The sequence below is a fragment of the Sceloporus occidentalis genome, unplaced genomic scaffold (genome assembly GCF_023333645.1).
Source record: "Sceloporus occidentalis isolate IW3139 unplaced genomic scaffold, rSceOcc1.0.p SCAF_8, whole genome shotgun sequence".
Lineage (NCBI taxonomy): Eukaryota > Metazoa > Chordata > Lepidosauria > Squamata > Phrynosomatidae > Sceloporus > Sceloporus occidentalis.
Genome location: NW_028316988.1, coordinates 45,266,642 through 45,284,949, shown reverse-complemented (window position 1 = coordinate 45,284,949; position 18,308 = coordinate 45,266,642). Strand labels below are relative to the sequence as shown.

At 43.4% G+C, this 18,308-nt stretch overlaps 1 protein-coding gene across 10 annotated transcripts in view; it reads right to left on the bottom strand.

Moving 5' to 3' along the window:
* LOC149308809 (teneurin-1) overlaps positions 1 to 1,285 on the bottom strand; it is a 293,986-nt gene extending 292,701 nt beyond the window's left edge. For all 10 annotated transcript variants that reach the window (XM_089536504.1, XM_089536512.1, XM_089536509.1 and 7 more), the window contains exon 1: positions 949 to 1,285. The gene's annotated coding sequence lies outside the window, so the exon portion shown is untranslated. The remainder of the gene's footprint in view (positions 1 to 948) is intronic.
* Between the last annotated feature and the right edge of the window lie 17,023 nt (positions 1,286 to 18,308).

The following is an 18,308-nucleotide window of genomic DNA, read 5'->3' as shown; positions in this document are numbered from 1 at the left end:
CCTGAAATGGCCGAACGTCCGTGTTTTAGGGGGAGACGGAGGGCAGTTGTGAGGCATACTTGCCAATGCCCAGAAAAGCCCTGGACCACCTCGTTTCCAAAGCCCAGACATTGCTGGACCTCCTCTGGACCTCCTCTTTGGGGTGAATGATTTGCAAAGCCCCAAAATTGCTGGACCTCCTTGTTTTGGGGGAGAGACAAGGTAGCTGTGGGGAAGAATTTGCAAAGCCCAGGAATGCTGGACCCCCTTTTGTTTTTGGTGGGGTCATACCCATGGAAGCATGGGGAAGAATGTGCAAAGCCTAGAAATGCTGGACTTCCGTGTGTGTGTGTGTGTGTGTGTGTGTGTTTTGGGGGGGAGGGCAGACCCATAGAAGCATAGGGAATAATTTCCAAAGCCCAGAAATGCTGAACCTTCTTGCCTGTTTTTTTTTATGGGGGGGGGGGGGCAGACCCATAGAACCATGGGGGAAGCCTTTCCAAAGCCCCCAAACTGGTCCCCCTTAGTTTAGGGGTAAAACCCTGGAAGCATGGGGAAGGCTTTGCAAAGGCCAACCATTGCTGGACCCCCTTGTATTTTTAGGGGGGCAGGTCAGCTGTGGGCAATCAGGTGCAAAGCCTAGGCATTGCTGAACCTCCTCTTTGGGGTGAATGCTTCTCAAAGCCCTGACATTGCTGGAGCCCCTTATTTTGGGGGGGGGGGGGTTCCAGCAATGGAGCTGTGGTGGGGGAAGCCTTTGCAAAGCTGGAGGGGGGAGAGGGAGGGCAGTGGGAGGCACCATGGACCTCCTCCTCCTCCTCCTCCTCCTCCTCCTTTTCTTGTGGGGGGTCTAGGCTACCAAGAGGGTCCCTCCTGCTTCAGTTTTGGAGACCCAGAGCCCAGGGAGGTCCAGAGCAGGGAGGCCTGGGGCCAAGGGCATTCCCTCCCCCAAGCAGCCCCCAGACTGACCTCCTCCTTGAAGGGAAGTTTCAAGGTCTGTAGCCCCCTCCAAAGCCTCCTGCTCTTCTTCTCCAGGTCCAGCTGAGGGGGCCAGCCATCTCTCCAAAGGCGGTGGCTGCTGCTGCTGCTGCTGGTGGTGGGGCTGCTGAGGCTGAGGTCCTCTCTTCTGCCTACACTGAGGAGGAAGATAAATCCACATCTCCGAGGAGAAGGAGGCAGGAGACAGCAGCGCTGCTCCCCAGCATCCTTCCTCCGCCTCCTTCTTGCCTGACCCAGGCACCTGCCAAGGAGGAGGATGCTGAGGATGCTGCTGCTTCTGCTGCCAAAGCCAAGGCACCTCGCGGCTGATCGCTCTGCCTCCCGAGCGCAAGCAGCGCTTGAAAAACCGCTGCTTTGGGAGCTGCTGCTGCTGCTGCTTCTTTTTTGGGGAAAGGGAGGGGGTCTCTAATGAGCATGCCTCGGAGGCTGGGCATGCGCACCAGGGCCGGGCGAAGCCGCCTCTTGCCTTCACCTGCTGCCAGGCTCTGCCTGCCTCCCTCCAGGTGGGCAGCCCAGCCCAGCCATCGTCCCTTTCGTTTGGGGCAAGCAAAAGGCATCTTTGCACCTTGCAAGCTTTCCAAGGCGCACTGGCTTCTTCATCCCTGTCCTTGCATTTGCTCTATGGCCAACATCTAACAGCAGAGGAGCAGCAATCTCCTTTTCTTTATTCTTTCCCAAGAACTGGGGCTGGTTTTTAAAATTGATTTTAGTTATGTATTTTTAACTCCAAAAAACAACCTAAGTCGTTTGTGGTTCAAAACAAAAGTTTACCAATGGCTTTAATTTATGTATGCATAAAGGCTGTATCCTAATATAGCTAGTGAACGCTATAACATCCAAGCAATGATGCCTTTATTGGGACAACCAAAATGCACCATCACATGTTGCAAGCTTTCAAAGTCACACTGGCTGCTTCTTCATCATGCAAACAGGAGGGGGGCATTGAAGATGTTAGCCATAGGCCTGCATTTTGCTTTTTCTGGTCTTAGTTCAGATGGGAGAGAGGGCTATCTGTAGGTTGGCACACTCCCCTTTGACCACGGAGTCACTGGGAGATTCTCAAAGTCCAAAACACCCTGCAGAAATAATCCAGTTCAAGACAGCTTTAGCTGCCCTGGCTCCATGCTAGGGAATCCTGGGAATTGTAGTTTGTTGTGGCACTAGAGCTCCGGCTCAATATCTCGCAAACACTACAGTTCCCAGAATCCCCCATTACTGAGCCAGGGCAATTCAAGCGGCCTCAAACTGGATTATTTCTGCAGGGTGTTTTGGACTTCAACGGTATATTTGAGACAATCAGCTAGTCTCTGAACAGATGAGGTAACCTTCCAAAAGTGGGATTCAACTATATCTGTTGACATCCTTATCCCCCACTTATTCTTTATTGCCCCTTGAAAGACCACAGAAAACAAACTTGGGAGACATGCTTATTATGCCAAGGCAAAATACATGTAGCTCCATGTTTTGTTATGATTGCAGAGAAAAGTTATTTTCAATTATTTCTTTAAATGTGCTCTAATGCGCTCATTTCTTAAACACAAAAATGATAGGCAAAACATAACCATTCTTCATACATTGCGAAATGGAGTGTAAGGCATCACCACTGGGCCTTTTGCTTTTTCAGAGAAGGAAGAGGAATGGGAAGAATGGAGCCAGGTAACATTCTCAAACAGGGCAGAACATCCCTTTCTTCTCCTTTTCCTTCCATGTTTTGGCCTTGATCTAAACCACCTTCCTTCTTATCTGTTCTTTGGGAGAGAGAGAAAGATATAGGCATGACATCTGCTTAAGAAATGGTGCTCCATAATGCAGAGTGTCCAAATTAAGGTGCATGGTACCCAAAGCTAGGCGAACAATGAGGAGAGCATGTTCCATAACTACTGTCTGCCCATCTCTGGCAGTAAAAATACAACAATAACAGATTATGTAACTAACTATTTGTTGCTCCTTTATGACCGCCAGAATCTGCTCCCTGAGGTGCCTAGCTCATTTTGCCTAGTGTTAGGGCCAGCCCTGGATGCTGAGACTACTTTGGGTTTTTCTATGGGAATGAATGAATATCATTCACTCACAGGGGATACATTTTAAAAGCACAAAGAGACACAACTGTGCTGGGGATTAAATCAAACCCCAGTGATCTCAGGGTTTGGAGTGAGCAGCGCTCCCAATTTTGTCCCAGATTGCAACCTACTAATGTTTTTTTTTTCATTGAATGCCATGGGAGCCAAGCCAACCAGTGCCACCACAGCTCTGTCATAGGGTCTGTTTCATGCATATGTTGGAGCATGATGCTGTACTGCAAACCAGCTTAGATGGAAAGACGCTATGAGTGGGGCTGATGTTGCACTTTTACTCTCATGGCTCCATGCTGTGGAATGCTGGGATTTGTAGCCATGCCACCAGAGCTCTCTGACAGAGAAGGCTAAATATCTCCCCAAACTACAAATCCTAGAATTCCATAGCACTGAGCCATGGCAGTTAAAGCGGTCTCAAACTATTAATTCTGCAGTGATATGAAACATGTTAAATTAAGGCGATATATTTTGAAAACAAAAATTGCTACTGACTGCTTCAAACCACCCATTAGCATGATGGTTCTTGCTTTAAACACTACTAGTATATATAAACTGTGGTCAGTGCTACTATATATATGAGTTAAGGTTATGAGTTATGTAAGTCAATGTATGTGTTATATATATATATATATATATATATATATATATATATATATATATGGAGCCATCCCCTTTCTCTCAATAGAGTGGTAAAAGGCAAGAGCTTGATCCATCCTGGGAGCACCAAAAAGAAGCATGGAGCCTCTCTACACTCTCATTCATCCAGCCTTTAGGATGAGCACAAACAGTTATGCCTGCCAGAATTTTATACGTTCTTTGGCATCATTTTCCTTTGCACCAACCTTCACATCCTTTGTTACATGCCCCTAAGTTTTACCCTCGACTTATCCATGGGTCATATCAAAATCCATCATTTTGGCCCCCAAACCCGCCCTCGACTTATACATGAGGTCAACTTATGTACGGTAAATATATCCAGGTTCATCTAGGTAACTTTCTGAGCCCAATAATGTTATGCCATTTCAAAGGAAAAGAAAATCAGCTTTGGGAGAAGGGTCCTTTTTGGATGGGAGGTGTATGCGTACGCATTTGAACCCCATGAGAAACGCCAAATGGTTCTTACAGGGGCATTAACTAAGCAAGGATCTGTCAGGAAAATGATAAAGCACCCTTCTGCTGGTTTTCTAGTCACAATCAATGCTTCTTAAGGAGTGCTCTCTTTCCCTTTTCTTTTAAAAATGCATCTGGGATCCACTGCACATATTTGAATATAAATATGTAGCTAGAACTTAAATACAGTTGGCCCTTCTTATACACGGATTTTTTATACACAGATTCAAGCATACACGGTTTGAAAATGTTCCAAAAAAGTATAAATTTACTTTGAAGTTCCATTTTGCTGTGTCATTATACTTAATGGGACTTGAGCATACACGGATTTTGTTATACACGGGGGATCTTGGAACCAAACCCCAGCGTATAACAAGGATCCACTGTATACCTCTGATTTGTTCAGTCTTTCCCTACATTGTGCTGCCATTAGAATCACTTACATGCACTTTAACTGCATACATGAAAAACATCCACTGACTTTTTCTTTTAGATTTGTCATCAACATCGGAGTTTATCACACTGGGGCTAATTTTAAAGAGAGATTAAAGTGCATTTAAAGCATCCCGCAAATAAAGTGAAAATGGCGTGTGATTGCAGGGATGATGATCACACGCAATTGTGCAGATAAAGTGCTATCGGAAATGCATCAAAGTAAAAATAGATGTGCGTTAATGCTTCTTTGTGACCACTTTAATGATGGGTTTTGTGTGACGTCGTGTGAAATCGTTTCGCATGATTATACAATTTTTCTTGGATATTCATGGGATAAACTACATAGAGAGGGACAATTTTTAAATTAAATACCAATAAATTAATCCGATTAAAACACACACTGGTATCTTTTGCACATTCTCATGTTTCACAGAGACTCACAACTGCTAGAGTTTGGGGTTGTTCTTTAGAAAACCAACACGTCGGTCATGTGTTGTTGGTTGTCTTCAAATTGCTTTGGACTTATAGCAACCCTAAGGTGATTGGTTTGCCTTAGGATCTCCTTAACTAAGAAACGACTCGAAGGCACGCAAAAACTGCAAAGGTAAACCTGTCACAAGGTTTACTTGAGGAGGTTTGTTCAGAAGAGTTTTGCCTTTGCTTTCCTCTGAGGCTGAGAGAGTGAGACTTTAAAGTCACCCTGTGAGTTTTCATGGATGAGTAGGGATTTGAACCCTGGTCTCCAGAGTCCAGGCCAATCACCTGAACCATTATAGATCTCTATGGCCCCGTACAGACAGGCCAAAATAAAGCTGCTTCAGGTCACTTTGGAGGTATGCTGTTTAAATGATGTATGCATCCTAAGAGTCCAGAAGTGATGCCAAAGCCACACTGCGATCCTAAGGACTGGAGCGTGGCTTTGGCACGGCTTTTGGACTCTTAGGACACATGCATCATTTAAACAGCATACCTCCAAAGTGACCTGAAGCAGTTTTATTTTGGCCTGTCTGTATGGACCCTATGGTCCTAAAGTGGTCTTGAACAGCATTATTTCTGCAGTGTGTTTTGGACCTATGTTAGGCATGTCTCATTACTTTGAAAGTAAACAACACAATAGACGAATGAGTAGCAACACTAAGCCCCTAGTATCTGGTGCATCAGACAGTAAAATATATCAAGTTGGTGACAGCCAGCCTCTGGACCATCTTGATAATTCCTTCCCACCTCTAAAATGCTGTCTCAAGAGAGTTGCAAATACCTCTTTCTTTCCCAGCTTTTAAGAATCCTAAAAATAGGGGTGTTTTAATACATCAGTCTGGTTTGGGTTGATTTCATGGGGCTCTATTTTAATAACCATTCTATAAGCTGCTCTTATTTTAGCATGAGAGGTTTGTCTATTTGTCTTGCTTACTTGCAGTCTTGGTATATTGTTGCTTCGCTGCTTCACCGATGATAAACATCCCAAACTGGGCAATTTGGTTTTTAGGAAAGACTAAGACCAACTCAGGGACCTTCTGGTCTTTTTAATGAGCCCTGGATACAACAACAACAACAACAACAACAACAACAATAGATATACAGTGATTTTCTTTGCAAATGGTACAGCCAAGGAAGAGGGGCTTCAAAGGGAGAGTGACGGTTCCAGAACTTTTGTTGATTGCTCAAAAGTTGGCCAATATGTGCCAACTCCAAAGTGAAGGGAATAATGACTTGTGTATTTCTGACATGTACACCGCTGTGAATGAACATCAAGGCAAAGAATTGTCTCCTTTCTCGAGTTTAGAAAGCACAAAAGGTGTAAATCACAGTGGCGCCTCGCGAGCTAAAAGGAATGCCACATCCTGTTCCCAGAATGCTTTCCACACTGTGGCAGCCTTCACAGCTTGGCTCCTGCATTGATTTGAAATATCATGCGCTGCCTTTGCATCTGACTGCAGTATCTTTAAATACGTATAAGCAGTTCTTGGGTGGGGAGCATCCACCTGATTGATAGATGATATCATGGGTGAGACATCAAAGCTCGCCGGGATGGTTAGCAGTCATCCCTTTTCATGTGGCCATGTGCTCAAGTGCAAAACTTAAAAATAAATAAAGGATTGAACATGGATTTTATACTCAAGGAAGTTTACCGTCCAAATGCAACCTACCTTTCCATTTTAAAAAATGTTATGCAGGACCAGGGGGTGAAAACCTTTTGCCCTCCAGATGTTCGAGCCTGCATACTTTATCAGTTCTACCTGGCATGGCCAATGGCAAGGGACTGTTGGTGTGTTTGTCCAGAATATTTGTGAGCAGTGGTGGCAGTGTTGCAGATTTAATTTAGAACCAGAACCAGGGAGACCCGGGAGCCTGAATGGAAAGTAAACATAGGCCCAGTACAAACTGCCAGTTTGCGGCGGCCTGGAGTCAATTCTAGGGTTCCAGCGCACATAACATCTGCACGCTCCAGAACCCTAGCACGTATGGGCGGTGCCATGTTTACGCATGTTTACACTTCCGGGCACCGCGCTTTCATCCTGGACGCGTCACTGTGCGCCAATGGCACACTGATGATGTTGTCCGTGCACGCCAAGAAGAACTCATTTTTTCTGGGTTCTTTTTGGTCTGGAGGGATGCCACGCGATTTGGCTGCTGTGGCGTCCTGCCAGAGGAAAACTGGGCACTGCCAGCCCACCCTTTTGGGGTGGTCTGGTGAGCCCCATAGTTTATTTTTGCTTCAGCACTCTCCAGAGGAAAACATCCAAATTCTGGAGCCCTGATCCCCAAATGAAACAAGCTTTTATAGTACTTCGAACAAAGAAAACTACAAATTACATGTCACTGGTTACATATAAATTAAACATATGCGCCCCCTTATACCCACTGGATGCCCAAACATACGTTTTACATACGTTTCATCAATCAAACTATTATCTATATGTTTTCTTTTACAGTCTCCACTGTCCCTGTATTACCTATCTTCTTATTTGGGTTTAACAATTTAAAGCAAGAACCACTCTAGGGTCTTACATCCCAGAGCAGAGGATTTGACCTGACCTGAATTCCCATCATCCTGGCAACCCTTGCCTTCAATACATTCCAGTGCTATAATTCTCTGCTCCTGAGCATAGTAAAAATTTCAATTTTAATCTGTCCTCTTTCAGGAGAATAAAGTCAACACTGTCTTTAAGACGTTCAGAAATCTATACTTGCTTTTATCTGTTGCTTTGAATCCAACTGCCTTTAATGCTACAATGAATTATGAAATCTTAGAGTCAGAAGGGACCACAAGGATCACCTAATCTAACCCCCTTCCATGAAGCACTACTGAAAGAGGTTCATCCATCCTCTATATAGAATCACAGAATCTTAAGAGTTGGAAGGAACCATAAAGGCTATCTAATTCTATGAAAGAAAAAAAGTCTAAGTAAGGGTTGATATCAGCCTCAGGATAAACCAAGTGGGGCAATGCTTGCAAGAGAGGCCAATTTCAGAGGCATCTCCCCCCACTCCATGAATTGCAAGAGTTGGAAATCCTGCCTCTTGCAAGATCCCCACCGCTCCTTTTCTCAAAGGTTCTGTAGACAATGCACTATTCAGTTCCCCAAGGCCCCTGTGGAGTTTCTCAGCCATATACACTTTTGCCAGGCCTAGTAGCTTGGAGATGCTAAAGCTAGTATCCAGAGTCCCTTTACCCCAGGTTACAATGAGCAATGTGAAGTGTCAGTGCTCAGGTTTTGCAAGACTCCACCATAGGCATTTCTTTAGATGCCTAAACTGTATTTCTAAGGGCTCGACCACAATGCTAGAAATTTGGAGGATGAAGGAAAAATTCATAGTGAAGGGCAAAATACTTATTGGGAAGGGCAATGCCCTCATTTCTTCATTTCCTCCACCTTATCGCTTGGAAAGAAGGAATGTCATGCTCAGGTAGATGGAGAAGGCTTCAAGCTGCAGTCAGATGAGTCTGAATAAATCCTGAGCCCCCAAACAAGGAATTAAATATAGCACCATTATCATTCTCCCACAAACTGAAAGCAGGGAGATGACAAATTATTTTGATTTCTATGCACATTTAAGGTCCCCTGTTTCGAATGGCCAAAATGATTTTTGGGGAAAAAATGTTCTGGGGCAGATTTAAACCTGAAAAACTAGAGGGAAAAAAAATTCCTACTGAGAGATGATGTCCTGTGCAAGATGAAAGGAAGCACCATTCCTTGCCTTGCAGGGCCTGCGCATCGCAGGAGCATAGATCAGCAGGGAGATCACTAAACTTTTTTTTGGTTATGACCTTTTTATGACTGAGGGCAAAGCAAGATGTTCCTTTCCCTGCTGCTATTTATTGCTTCAAGGACAGGTACCATAGCTCAGTGGTTGAGTACATGTCTTGCATACATAGGGCTCCGAGGTCAATCCCCTGCCATCCCAGTCAAGCAGCTTTCCAAGAGGAGGGCTAGAAAGACCTTTAAACTTTCAGCCAGTCAGAGCAGACAGTTATTGGTAAAGCAAGACCAGTCCAACCATTAGGCATAGTGAGGCAGCTGCCTCAGGTAGCTGCTTATAGGTGTCTTGAGAGGGCGGCGCATGGCTGTTTGTCCTGCCACTTTATTTACTGCCAAAGATACAAAGAGAAAGGTGAGATTTGCCGCCTCAAGGTGAACCTATCCTAGGGTTTTCTTGGCAAGATCTGTTCAGAGGAGGTTTTGCCATTGCCTCCCCTGAGGCTGAGAGGATGCGACTTGCCTAAGGGCCCTAGCGAGTTTCGTGGCTAAGCTGGGGCTCAAACCCAGGTCTCCAGAGCAGTAGTCCAACTCTCAAACCACTATGCCACACTGGCTCTGTCCCCAAAATGATGCATTATTATGATGAACTGCCCTTGTGACAATTCAAAATATTGTAGGGTGGGGTTATTATTGGGGAAAGGGACCCAAGTGGTATCATTTTCAGGCAAGGATTAACCCAAAACCATGCAGAAAGCCCCCTGAAACAGACAAAAACACGTGAAATTCACCATCCCATCCCAGACTATGCTTCCGACTTCCCATGCAAGGTGGCTTTGGTAAAAGCTAGCCCGCTTCAAGCCCGATGGAGCATGAGTTATTAAAAATCTGGCACAACTATCCAAAAGCAAACTTAATATGCCCCAGGAGAGCTACTGTAATAACACAACAGATTTATAGTGCATTCAGAGCGCTTGATATATATATATATATATATATATATATATATATATATATATAATCCCAGCGATCCTTACCACTGCTTACCACTGGTATTCCCAGATCACAGATGTGGGTGAGACAGAGAGTAAGAATAGTTCCCCCAAAGCCATCAAATATTTTTATGGCTCTAGGGGGGATTTGAACTAGGAATGGGTGAAAATTTGATTTCAGTTTGTTTACTGGGAAGATTTGATTAAAATCCACAGGTTTCTCACCATCCGAGAAGAACGTGAAACTTTAAAAGTAAGAGAAACCCAAACTGACAAATATGTCCATCTGGCTCAGTTCATATCTTGCAAAAGTTTGGGGTGTATTTCCCTGTGTATTCAAACAAGTTATTTTCTAATTAGGATTGTTTGCCTCTTTTTCTTTCTGAATGGGCTTCTCATCTTCAGGTGTTATATGCCAAGCAGATACATCTGCAGCAGTAATGCAGTTTGATACCAACTATTTCAGTGAATACATTGTCTAGGTTGAATGCATGCAGGTCATTATTTTTGTTTTCTCTATGTTCAGCAGCAAGACTGCCTTTGCAAACCAAAACAGTTCCTACCAAATTGAGACTGCCGGACTATACGTACTGTATTTAGAATCTGTTGGCTTTTCTGGAAGCTTTGCAATAAACTTTATAACTGGAATGCATTAACTGGGGGCTATTTTTTGTCTTTATCTATAAAGCCCCCTCCCTGAAATCTCTCTTGCAATGAGAGATGTCCAGTGAAAATGGTCTCACACCATATCCCTGTCTTTGGAGTTTGGGATCATGACGCAGAGTGACAGATGAATGAATGCTAGTCTTACGGGCCGTTTGCTAATCTCAGGATGAGAGGTGGCTATACCAGTTCCTGGGGAGAAACTGAAGGAGAGATCTTGTGGCCTCATGCCTTGCTTGTGGGCTTCCCAGCGGCCCATGGTTTGGCCTCTGTATGAGCAAAAGGCTGGGCTTGACAGGCCTTTGCTCTGATCCAGCAGTGCTTCTCTCATGTTCTTAGAAGTGAGGGCCAAGCTGCATATGATGCTGAATATCTGTGCCTAGATTTGCTAATGTCTTTTTCTTTTAACCATACCATACCATATGTGTTTATTTCCTTCTCTGCAGCTAACAGTAGCATTGGCTGGGAATAAAGCATCATGGAGATGGTTTAAACCCCTCTTGGGAACACAGTTCTAATTTAAAGTTATTCTACAGAAAGAGAGGGAGAAAGAGAGAGAGAGAGAGAGAGAGAGAGAGAGAGAGATAATCAGGGTGACCAGATGTTTTCTTTTTCCAGGAGATGTCCTACATTTCAACTTTCTGCCCAGGAGGAATTCCAAAATGTCCTCCATTTTGAGCATGACTAAGATCTGGTACAGACCAGCACTGGCCTGGAGCCAAAATTAGGATTAGGTAGGACTAGGCATCCACATGTGTCCAGCCCTACCATTGGCACATGGATGCCATCTTGCCATGCCCCTGTTCACACGGGGCATGTGACAATGACGTCCGTGCGGCACAGCCCCCAAATAGCGTCATGCTGTGCGGACTTCATGATCACACATGAGCATGCCAATAGTGCCATGCGCATGGTGTCAAAAGAATCTGCCAGGAGGCCACGCCATTTATCTACTGTGACCTGCATCCAGGGCAGAAAGGGGTGGCATCTTGCCGCCCTTTTCTGCCAGTCTGTATCTCCCCTAAGAAGCATGAACTTATATTTATATTTGTGCTTTTTGCTTTTATGTTGTAAAGCCCTCCATTTTTCCTGAAAATCCTACATTTTACAGTGCCTTGCCTTCTTTTGCTGTTAGGGCATCTGATCACCCTGAAAAGCGTGTTGAGAAATTTGATCATGAATCTCCTGCTATCATTTCTCCCTTCGGGGAAAATATCAAAAAGATATCTGTAATACATATAGTCAAAGGAAGTTCAGAACCATGTTGTCAAAAAGAAATGAGCGAGCAATATAAAACCAGGTTCCCCCCCACCCCTTCGTTTAACCACAGGCTCAGGGTTACTGAAGGAATTAAGGTGGCTAAAATCCAGACAGCCAAAGGATTACAACAATAATAATGGAGGGAAGCGCCAAAAGCAAAGGAAGAGAAGTCATCCGCCACCAGGTTTATTTGAGAATATAGAGCAACCCAGGAAAAGTGTTAATGGGTATTCTACAAGCAGGTATAAAAGAGAAAAATGTACTCTGACAGAGCTTACGGAGAGAATGACTGAAGTGTACAATATAACTTTACATGCCAGAGCACTTTGGAATGGCAAACAAATCTTGGGGTATCATGGGAAATTCATCAGAGTTTCTCATTATAGGTGAGTAGTGCCTCTGCTCAAAGACTTGCAAGTGGAATCTGTGCCTTAATTCTCCTCGACGCTCTCTCCTTCCCTTTCCCCATGTCTCAAGACAGGGATAGAAAATAAATTTGTTGGGTTTTGTAGCCCTACCCCCTGGAAACAGGACACAACGCATCATGCCTCAGAAATACATTTGGTTTTGATGTGTCTTTCCTAGATGAAACGGTGCTTACAAAACCACCCCTGAGACTGAAAAAATATGCACAACTAAAAAGGTTTGAAGAAGGTGCACAAATGTGGTTTTGTTGATAGGGAAAAGTATTACGCCACACACACACATTAGGCTTTAAGACATAAGTATAGAAATGGGTACGTTTGGAGTAATTATGCACACAAATATGCACACATTTCTTTATGGAAAGCTTTGCAACGTGAAGCTGGACTGGGATAGGATGAGAGTGCCTGAGCAATTGTGAGGATCCATTCACAATACACAGTTATAGGATTTTGATCCCATATAAACTGCCATGCGTGGATTCTGTAGCATCTTGGGATTTGTAATTTGTGTAGCACTAGAATTCCCCATCTGAGGATTCTGAATGTTCCTCCCTAAATTGCAAATCCTCAAATTCCACAGGTTGGAGTCATGGCAGTTGAAGGGCCATCAATGGCTGGCATCCTGTCAGCAACATACACATGCATAAGTCACACTATGGATACAGGGCGAATTATTCACCATAGAGTGACAAGACATATTCTGCTGATAGTGGCATTGCAGGTTGCACATTATACATTGTGGTTTTACATTATACATTGCAGCGGTGCATTATTTATTGTGGTTGTGCACTGTGGTTCCACACAATCACTGACACGTGATGCACTGTGTTGCTAGTCTGCATGGGATGGCATAGCCCTATCATATGATTTCTATGCATGAGGATATTTATGCCATGCCAAAAGGATAGTAGATTGCAGCCACTGTGTTACTATTGTGTTGTGTGATAGGTCACTGAGAAATGCTCTCAACCTGTTTTCCAAACTGTATGTTATGAAGCTCCTCACAGGTGTACACATCTTTGACATACAATGATATTTCTCCTCCCCTGTTTAGTCTATTTGGAATAGAAACAGACCAAACTGGGAAGGAATACCTTAGGAATACCCATTCATTACTACATTCCAGTCATGAGACCCTTCTCACCAGGTTCCAGTGATGCCTATCAAATAATATCTGCCTTCTTGTGCTAAGATTTCACATTCATCTTGTTTATTTCCCATGCTCTGTGCATTAGTGTAGAAACATGTAAAACCGTAGGTCATTCTCCCCTGTTGATTCCTTCTTGTTTTCCTGTTCACTCTTGGCTTCTTTTGCTATTGGCCTAATATCCCATGTTTGATTAAACCCATTTTCCCCAGTACTTGGTGTACCCTTGCTTTCTGGAATACCATCTCGCGCCCCATATAACACCCTTGCTTCTTGGAGTTGTCTCCCTCTTCTTGGGCTTCATCCTTCAACAGGAAGGAGCGATGAAATAACAACCTGTGCCTTAAGATCCTTTAGCTTCCTCCCTTGAATCTCAGTTGATCATTGACAACAAGGCTATGTCTTTGCCTGCTCCAAAGGCATTGGACTAATATAGGGAGTGTTGGGCAGCTGAGTCCTTCAGCCCCTTTCTGCAGAGTCTCCAACTGTCCCAGTTTGGCTGGGACATTCCCCATCGATCCTCCCACATTTCAATTTTTCAGCTTCTTTAACAAACTCCCAGGTCTTCTCACCTCCTCCATTTGTCCCCTTTGTCTTCAGCTTACTTCAGTTGCTGCAAACCGAGTTCAAGGTGCAAATGTAGTTTGCACTCAACTCAACAGAAGGAAGAGGAAAAGAGAGGGCAGCCTTCCATTTCCCTGTGGAAGCAGGCAACCGTAAATTGCTGGCTCGACCGTTGCCATCTTAAACATACACTGATGTTGCTTGGCCACATGTGTCCCAGTTTCCATCTGTAAAATGTTGGAGGATATGATTTCTGTCATATTTCACTTGTCTGTCGAATGAAGCAGCTGACTCATTCAGCCTCTTGCCCTGGATTTCTCAGTTTGAAATGGAAGCTAGAGGAAAAACCACAGCGTCTATTCTGTCTGCAATTGCAGCATTCTTGGAATAATTATATGTCCCATTGGCCTCAATGTTTTTGCCTCTGGCACATTGTTACCCAGAATGGTGCAGCACCTGAGAATGATGGGAGATGGGAAAATAGCCGGTACTCTTCCATACAAAGACAAGTAATGGGACCCTTGTCTCAGCTAGTCAGTCTTCTGCCCTCAGAATTCATGGAGCTATATGCCCATTAAAATATTGTGCTGCTGTTGAGAATAATGGATGGGGACGATGGGGATGATGGAGAAGATGGAAGCACTTGACCTGTTTAAGGTCATAGAAGGCAAATGGCACTTGATTTGGACTTTATTCTCTCTGATATTCTCATTACTTTCTGCCATCATTTATCTCAGTACCTGAAAGTCAACAAAAGGGAAGAGGGACTGTGTTGTGAGGTCTTGTGAAGGTGTCTTGGAAGCTGCTTGAGATGGTTGAGAAATGAGGTTCTTCACAAGCTCTCAAGTTTGCTCAGAAAAGTTACTGACCCTTCCCACATTTGGAGATGGGCAAGGGAATTTAGGACATTCCTGAGTTATCTGAGGTGACCTTAGGAGAACTTATTATGAAAGGCTTCCATGCCCATGGATGGACATTCCTTCTGCATGATGCCAACATCTGGGTCAAACCACAGACCACACCATTTGAGTTGTCATCATGGCTTGTCAAGGACTTTCTTCACTCGCTTTGCATTGAAGAATGTGCATTGGAGCATCAGACCTCCTTGGTGGAACAACCGCTAAAAGTCACAAAGGGATTAATTTGGAAACACAAAACAAAACACCAAATGAAATGCAAGAAAGGGGATAACAAGGAGTGGCATTAAAAGCTGTATGTTTAGGGGCTATTTCTTTACGCAGTTTAGAACGCCATGCTCCAAAGATAAACGCTAAAGCATGATGGCTAAACTAATTGTATACCCAGAAATGTATAATTTAGTCTCCTCCGTAACAAGATGCCCTCCTGGTCCAAATAGGAACTGAGAAGAGAAGTCTTCTTTTGGAAGCTAGTGCTCTCTTTGTGCAATATTTATGAGCGCACACCAACATTTAATTCATTATTTATAGTTTTCAGACATATATCTAATTTGTTTGATACAATATATATATATATATATATATATATATATATATTCGCAGTGCTTTGTACACAAGCAATTACCGTACGATGGAGAACGCCACCTCAACCTGCAACAGCCTCTGGGGAAATGAATTAAGTGAGCGAAAGGAGAAAATGAAGCCCTGGCGTTCGGGATGCTCTGTTTCCGTTATTCTGTTTGGTAGCAAAGCTTAATTATAATGGTCTCTGGCAGCTTGATCCTAAAAATGCCAACTCAGAGAATGTGAGAGATGGGAGGCGTTGCAGATGAAGAGCCGGACCTAGACTGTGGACATTCACGTTCAAAGGGATATACATTTCTCCATATTCCTTGGCCAGGTTGCTTTCATACTACATGATTTTATACCGTTATGATTCCACTTTAACAGCCATGGATTTATCCTATGACATGCTGAGATCTGTATTTTAGGGAAGGTCTTTTGGCTTCTCAGTCGAAGAACAACTCTGCCTCACCAGACTACAAGTCCCAAGATTCCATAGGACACAGCCATAGCAAAGTGTCATCAAAATGCTATAATTATATAGCATGAAGGGGATGCAGGGATGGGTCAGAATTTCATTTTGGTTTGCTTTCCATAAAGAATTTGCCCAAATCTGCATGCTTTTTCATGGATGGAAAGAAATTGACATTACAATGATAAAAACCAGGCCTTTCGGAAATGCAGCCAAAAATCCTTTCCATAGGATGCAGCCAAAAATGAATCCCCTTCCCATTATGTCCTGTGTATCACACATTTTATGGATTATTTTACTATTAACAGTTTGTTTTAATTGATATTTTTTATTATAATATGTTTAATTCTTTTTTTAGGGGGGAATGGGGATATTATAAGTACTATGTTTTGTATATTGGAATGATTTTTAGATGTAAGCCGCTTTGATCGGCAACAGAAAAGCAGGGTATAAATAAAACATTATTATTATTATTATTATTATTATTATTATTATTATTACAGTCTAGGAACATGTGAAATGGACATATTCTTCCAAACAGGCCTAAGACTTGTGTGTATTTGTTGTTGTGCCTTCAAGTCATTTCCAATGTATGGCAACCCTAAGGCGATTATCGGATCAGAGGGTTTTCTTGGCATGCCTCATCAGATGGGGCTTTTTATTGCTATCCTTTGAGGCTGAGAGAGTGTCACTTGCCCAAGGTCACTTAGTGGGTTTCATGGACTCTAAAAAGTCCTAGATTGGTTTGAATGACAAGCTGTGAGCAGCTATGGTTGGTACTTAGTTTGTAACATTTAATGGCATCACCAGGGTATGTCCCTAGGGCACAGCTTTGACCTGGAAACCTCAGACTTGGGATGGCCCTGACCTGGCAAACCTATCCCTGGGCAAAGTTTGGAAAAGGGACCCTTCCTTTCAGACTGCAGCTCCCCAAATGCCCAGCCATCATTGGTACTTATCAATAAAATGGCAGCTTTTCTACTTTAAGGCAAGAATGATTAAACGGCTTGCCTTTTGGGTCTATTGAGAGTGCAAACTTGCAAGGGAAATGGACTGTGGAGAGATCGTTCATGATTTTATAATGGAAAAGGCCAGGGGAAAAAAGCTTTAAAGTGAATTAGTCTGTTTATGAAATCTTTGCAGCCACATGGGTCCATTAGAAAAACAAAAGGCAAAGCATTCTCAGGCTGAAGGCTTCATTAGGATCAAGCCCAAAAGTTTTTATGCTCCGCAAGACTTCTTCAGGCGAGATGTTTAAACTCAGTAAAAATAGGCAAAGGAGGGTGGTATTTGGAAACACAGTGGGCCCTTGGTATCTGCTGGGGTTTGGTTCCAGAAACCCCTGCAGATATGAAAATCTGTGGATGCTGAAGTCCCATTATATATATACAGTGGAGTAGTAAAATGGTGTCTCTTATATAAAATTGCAAAATCAATATTTGCTGTTTGGATTTTTTAAAAAATGTATTTTCAAGCTGTGGATGGTTCATGAATGCAGAATCTGTGGACATAAAGGGTCAGTTGTATGGTTGCATATCCTCCAAATGGCCAGATTTCTCAGGGACATTCCTGATCAATCTTCTATCTTCCCACTTTTTCCTCCTTCTTTTGAAATGTCTCAGTTTCTCTCTCCATCTCTTACTTTCTCCCTTTTCTCATCCACTTACTTCACTTGCTGCAAACTGAATACAAAGTGCAAATGTTGCTTCCTCTCAATAATCTCAGTAGTGGGGAGAAGAGAGAAGAGAAAGGAGGAGACTCATGCCCTTCCCAGAAGACTCAGGCAAAAGCAAACTACTGCAGCACCTTTTAGGTAATATGTTCTTCCTGGTTAATACATTTTCTCATCTTGCCCACATTCTTGTTGTTTGGTGGCATGTCCCAGTTTCCATCTGTGCATATATACACACATGTACTTTTCAAGGCCCTCAGATTCCTTCCAGTCACCCTGCAGACTAGAGAAGACAAGGCAAATCCTGTGATCGGGGAACCTTAGCAGGATTGAGTTGCACTTTCTCTGTTGGAAGGAGTCCATGATTTAAATTGTAATGTCCCCCAGGAGACTGATGTCAAATATATATCCCAAAGTGTTTTTAGTAGGGTCTTTGTCTGGCGATACCTGTGGCTGAACATCCCGCATGCATGATCTGCAGCAACTAATCATACATAAATGCCTTTTTCAGGGGGATCAATACAATTGCAGAAAACAAATGCTGCTCTTTTCTCTCTTTGCCAGGCCACTTCCTTTGGAAGAGTCATTTTCTCTATTGATGCAGTTATGACCGAGACTTTGCTTGTTTATGCTGTGAGTAATGTGACTTTTTTCTAACCAGACTGAAACCTTTGACTCACAATCCCATCCGAAGCCATTTTGTTGCCTGGGGTGAAAACCAAGATGGTGGTGGCCCTTCCCATGCCACATGCACAAACTGACTGGACTAGCAGTTGTATTTTCCCTTAGCCCTGACACTGGAAGAATATTCTCCATCATCCCTGAAAACAGTAGA